The following is a 6,240-nucleotide window of genomic DNA, read 5'->3' as shown; positions in this document are numbered from 1 at the left end:
CTGCCTTGGCAGGGCAGCCAACATCCTGAAGGACCCTTCCCACCCTGGACACAACCTGTTCCACCTGCTGCCCTCTGGCAGACGGTACAGGTCTTTCAAAACTCGCACAAACAGACTCAGAGACAGCTTGTACCCCATAGCCATACGTGAACTTAACAATGCAAAAAATAAGAAATACCACTCACAGTCAACTGAATGGTTCTACCTCAGCTGCTATTGTTATTTATCTGTAATATTTTAATTTTTTTTTATATGTATATATTTTTACCTTTTCTTATATATTTAAAATTGCTCTTGTGAATCGCACCGTGGGATTGACTTTTAAATTTTGTGTACCTTGTGCAATGACATTTGCTGTGGACCAATTGCTCTCCATTATTCAGTCTATTTCATTGATCAAATATAGGACTAGGGAACATTGCAGCATGGTGGTGCAGTGGTAGAGTTGCTGCCTTACAGCACAAGAGACCCAATTTTTCGATCCTGACTACGGGTGTTGTCCTGTACGGTGTTTGTACGTTCTCTCCGTGAACACGTGGGCTTTCTCCGAGATCCTTGGTTTTCTCCCACACTCCAAAGACGTATAGGTTTGTAGCTTAATTGACTTGGTATAAATGTAAATTGTCTCTAGTGTGTGGAGGATAATGTTAATGTGCGGGGATCGATAGTCGATGCGGACTCGATGGGCCAAAGAGCCAATTTCCGCCTTGTATCCCTAAACTAAACTAAACTCAAAAAAGGAACTATGTACTGAAATTAAGAAGCAAAGACATCAATTTTCTTTATGTTATCCTTTTATTATGTTTTCTTAAATTTGTTTAAAAAATGCTCAACAAAATCAATCACACCATCAACTGTACAAATGTGTCATTGTTCAACTGAATCCAGTCAGTGAATGTTCCTCAGGGCAAAAATATTTATTTTATATATTGTACAGACATTACTATTATTTACAATCACATTTACTCCAGTGGTAATCAGACTATTAGCAGCAATACCTTCCAAAATGTAGGTGTTTATAATCACATAATCCCATCTGCAGAGAATTTGCTTCTTCAGACTAGATAAATCCTAAAATATGATTTAAGGAGAAAACACCAGAGCTCCAGTTATAATATCAATGGTCTAAAACAATGCTGGGAAATGGCACAACCCTTACGAGTGGGTAGTTGCTCTTGTAGTTTATGACAAGGTTATTTTTTTTCAAACTAGAACAAAAACAATTGGGCAACAGTATTGACATTGGTACATCACATATTATGAACAGGATTTAAACAGAAATTTGGTACAGAATAAAAATGCTTTGGAAACATTTCAAATTAAGTTGCAATGCACCATATGTTCAGCAAAAATGTGGAAGATATTTAATTAATTCCATCATTACCATCCTATCTCAGATCATTTTAATGAAACTAACCAACGATAATTCAACTTTATAATATTTGCCGACATCCTCTTTCTCTCCTGGTAAAATGCATGGGTGTGGGATTACAACATGTGATAACAAATCGTTTTCTCCACAGTGGTGTAATTATTTTCTCAGGCCAGCGGCTATGATCATGATGAGAGTGCAGAGAGGATGGTGGAATTGAAGGGGTTACGAACTAGGAGTGAATATTATTACACTTATTTACTAATAGGCACAGTCCACCAGCTCATCACTGGCTTCCCATGTGTACTGAGTTCAAGATGAACAAGGCCTCCCGGGAACTCAATTATACAGCAGCCAGCATTATCGTGGCTAGTATTACATTTCAACAATGGATGTTAATTACATTTCTACAGAGTTTCACATCCAAATCTACCTAAGTTAACACAAAACCTCAAAATAAACTTTGAATTTGGCACAAAGATAAAAACCACTATCAATATTGTTTGCTCAGTATAAACATGCCCCGTAACATGATGTAAACATGCACTGTGACAAGGAGGCACCCTAGATCATTCCCGGAAAACAATGAAGAGGAGACACTGGACTGAACCACTGGAAGGTGAATCACAGTGTTAACTCCCACGGCTGAGCCTCCTTCATTCCCCGGCAGATTTCTCCTGGAGTAGAATTGAATCACTTGGATTGCAGCTTCATTTTGTTCATTTATGGTGTTTGTTGCCTGAAATGTAATTGATTGCATTGTTAGCCACAGTAAAAGCTCATACAATAGGTGCAATTACAATCATAAATGTGAGGTTATCCATTTTGGTGGCAAAAACGGGAAAGCAGATTATTATCTAAACGGTGGCCGTTTGGGCAAGGGGGAGATGCAGCGAGACCTGGGTGTCATGGTACACCAGTCAGCGGAGGTAGGCATGCAGGTGCAGCAGGCAGTCAAGAAAGCGAATGGTATGTTAGCTTTCATTGCAAAAGGATTTGAGTATAGGAGCAGGGAGGTTCTACTGCAGTTGTATAGGGTCTTGGTGAGACCACACCTGGAGTATTGCGTGCAGTTTTGGTCTCCAAATCTGAGGAAGGACATTATTGCCATAGAGGGAGTGCAGAGAAGGTTCACCATACTGATTCCTGGGATGTCATGACTGTCTTATGAAGAAAGACTGGATAGACTTGGTTTATACTCTCTAGAATTTAGGAGATTGAGAGGGGGATCTTATAGAAACTTACAAAATTCTTAAGGGGTTGGACAGGCTAGATGCAGGAAGATTGTTCCCGATGTTGGGGAAGTCCAGGACAAGGGGTCACAGCTTAAGGATAATGGGGAAATCCTTTAAAACCGAGATGAGGAGAACCTTTTTCACACAGAGAGTGGTGAATCTCTGGAACTCTCTGCCACAGAGGGTAGTTGAGGCCAGTTCATTGGCTATATTTAAGAGGGAGTTAGATGTGGCCCTTGTGGCCAAGGGGATCAGAGGTATGGAGAGAAGGCAGGTACGGGATACTGAGTTGGATGATCAGCCATGATCATATTAAATGGCGGTGCAGGCTCGAAGGGCCGAATGGCCTACTCCTGCACCTAATTTCTATGTTTTTAATGTTTCTATACAATGTTTCCTGCACAGAACTAAGGGAATTAACAAACTGACTTTCCACAAAAAGAAGCAGATTACAACGACTTGGAAGTTTGTAAACACAAATGGCCACGGGGGCGCAGCAGTAGACTCGGGTTCGATCCCGACTACGGGTGCTGTCCTATAATGGAGTTTCTACCAAGATACTAGTGGTTTGTACGTTCTCCCCGTGACCGCGTGGGGTTTCTTCTCCAAGATCTTCGTTTCCTCCCATACTCCAAAGATGTACAGGTTTGTAGGTTAACTGGCTTGGTGCATGTGTAACTTGTCCCTAGTGTCTGTAGGATAGTGTTGGTGTGAGGAGATCGCTGGTCGGCACCGACTTGGTGGGCCGAAGGGCCTGTTTTCCCCCGCCCTGTATCTCTAAACTAATCTAAACTAAACCTCATTGATACTGCAGTGTGCATTATCCAAAAGGTACTGCACAATATTTAGTTCCATTTCTATCTCCTCAGAAAGTGAAGTATATTTCAAGACCATGACAGTATTCAAGGCATGGATGTATAAGTACCAGGTGGCATTTGTGCCAAACAACATCCAGGCAATATCTTTATCAATAGTTTAGTATTTATCAGAATGATTCAGTGAGACCCTGAATCACCTCTTGACAATTATTTACATCCTATTCACCAACTGTAAGGCACAACTCAGAAATGTGATCATATTCTCCATTCTCTGGTAGTTTCCGACACCCAAACCTGGAGACCATCCAGTACAAAGCATTGTGTTTAATTGGCAGGCTATTGTTTCAATTTCCCCTTCCTCCCACTTCCCCCCATCCCCCACCCCGTGTTCCATTCTACAGCCTGTGATGAAGATAACTATTAAATATTTTCATTTTAATATCCATGTTTTGAACAGAAGACATCCTTCATTGACCATTGGCAGCTGTGTTCCAAAATGTGTTACAATCGGTCTCAACATTGTGAACAGTGACCATGAAACCACCAGCGCTCCTGCACTTGGTGGCTTCCAGTATCCCAACCTCTGCTTCTGGGAACATTAGTAATGAACATTGGGTGAGAGGACCTGGGGCTCTGCTCTGATGCCAACTTTGAGTAAAATCTCAGAAAGTGTCCAATGTTAGTGGGAATGTTTAGCAGGGTGCAGCACACAGCGCCCTCTAATACTGAGGACTGCACTCACACGGCAACTCAATCACGGCATTTATTTATTCACAGCGGAAATCTGAATTCCGCAAACACAGAACACTGACCTTTCTTAATGATTGTCTCCAACCACTTGGCTTCAAGATCCACACACACCCTTCTTCTCATTTTTTCCAGCGTGACACTGTAAGGAGAAGATGACATTCAAGCTATAATTCACAGATATTACAATTATTTTAAATTACAGAATTTACAATCCAGGAGGGAGTAGAATAGAATAGTTTTCTTTATTGTCATTGTAACATGAACCATGTACAACGAAATTTTAAAATGTCAGCCAGTCAGTGCAGCATTCAAACATTTCTAAAAGCTAACGATACATACAAGGTAAAATATTAAAGATAAACAACTAAATAAATATCACGGACAAGCACGCATACACACCCAACCCTCCATTACGGTTGAGTTGTTGCTCTGACTCATTTACTCACCTTATCTCTGCGTTCTCGCAGTGAGATCCACTGGGAATGAATTTCAGACTCCGGATGGACTTTGGAGGAATAACTTTAGCGCTGGTCCCCAGTGCCCGTGACACTGTCCATGTGCTACTAGGATCGGAATACCTGAGGAAAGATTCATTCAGATTTAGATTTAATCGTGGAATCCATGGGAACAAAGCCTGCAAAACGTTCTGGTACCTTCTCCATCCTCTTGTCAATTAATGCCAGAGAGAGATATTGGATGTCTGCACAAACTCCTTCACTAAAGTAGCGAGTTTCACTTAGAAGCTCAAACACAAAGACAAAAGAGCAGCCACAATCCATAAAAATGTTGTAACTACAGTTTGAACAGTTTGCTGGTACATGTCTTTCTACATTTGCAGTCAGGCTGCTGCATCAGTTTTACATTAATACAGATGGTTTTGATTTCAATTAAAAGAGTTTAAAGGTTCCTCACACACAACAATGTTGCATTGTAAAGACTTTTGGAAGTTTAATTGCATTGCACATTGTAAACAGCACATGAAACAGGGAATCATATATTCATACTTTGTGCTACAGTACAATAATCAATCAATCAATCAACTTTATTGTCATCTTGCAAGCAACAGTTGTACAGTGCAAAACGAAAAGACGTTTCCCAGGGAATAGCGGAGCATCGCACATGAAATTTAAAACATTTCACACATAATAACACTAAAAACAATCCAGTCCCTGATGGAACAGTATAAATAGTTAAAAGCAGGTAAACACAATGTAAAATACAATAACCAACCTCATAAAAATGTCCAGGGCAGCTGATTTGAGTGGCCAGTGCCAGTTATTAAGTGTCCGTCCAATAAGGGATAAATCACAGGGACAGACATCTCAACATACCCTGTGCAGTGACGGCACACAGAAGGAGATGAGGATGGTCACACTGGCTGCTCTGCCCATCTTCCACTTTGTGTCGCTGAAGCGATGTCTGCTGAAGGATCTTCTGCCCAATGCAGCACCACTCTCTGCTGAATCACGTTCTGCTGCAGAGGAACCAGTCAGCTCCTATTTATGGAGGGTCTCGACCCGAAAGTCACCCATTCCTTCTCTCCTGAGATGCTGCTGTCCCGCTGATTTAATCTTCAATATTTTATGTCTACCGTTTTTTTAACCCAGCCACTCTGCAGTTCCTTCCGTCCAAAGGTTTGTTTTTTAAAAAGAATAATCCATGTTCCAGGCTTTGCTCCTCACTCACGGGGACAACTCCGCAGCTCAGAGGAATGAGCTGCCCACACGGTGAAACTTAAACCTGTGATTTCCATGAAATAGCTCTCTCCTTTTCACAGTCTGCACGTTGCAGTTCAAGTCAAGTCAACTTTATTTGTCACATACACAAACAGATGTGCAGTGACATGACAGTGGCAATGCCCTGCGGATTGTGCAAAAACAACAGAACATAATAGAACAAAACCATTGTTTACATGTTAGAAAAATATATTAAAAGTCACAACACTAGGGTAAATTAGTCCCTGGTGAGATAAGTTTACAGTCCTGATGGCCTGTGGAGACGAAAACTCCGTCTCATCCTCTCTGTTTTTCACAGCGTGACCGCGGAGACATTTGCCTGACTGTAG

The 6,240-nt window shown here is 41.3% G+C and overlaps 1 pseudogene; it reads right to left on the bottom strand.

The window, feature by feature from the left end:
* Window positions 1–2,053: 2,053 nt before the first annotated feature.
* On the bottom strand, window positions 2,054–5,566 carry LOC129699299 (interleukin-8-like; annotated as a pseudogene).
* Between the last annotated feature and the right edge of the window lie 674 nt (window positions 5,567–6,240).

Source organism: Leucoraja erinacea, chromosome 1 (genome assembly GCF_028641065.1).
Source record: "Leucoraja erinacea ecotype New England chromosome 1, Leri_hhj_1, whole genome shotgun sequence".
NCBI classification, from domain to species: Eukaryota; Metazoa; Chordata; class Chondrichthyes; order Rajiformes; family Rajidae; genus Leucoraja; species Leucoraja erinaceus.
Note: the sequence above shows the minus strand (reverse complement) of the source record. Positions and strands in the feature narration are given on the sequence as shown.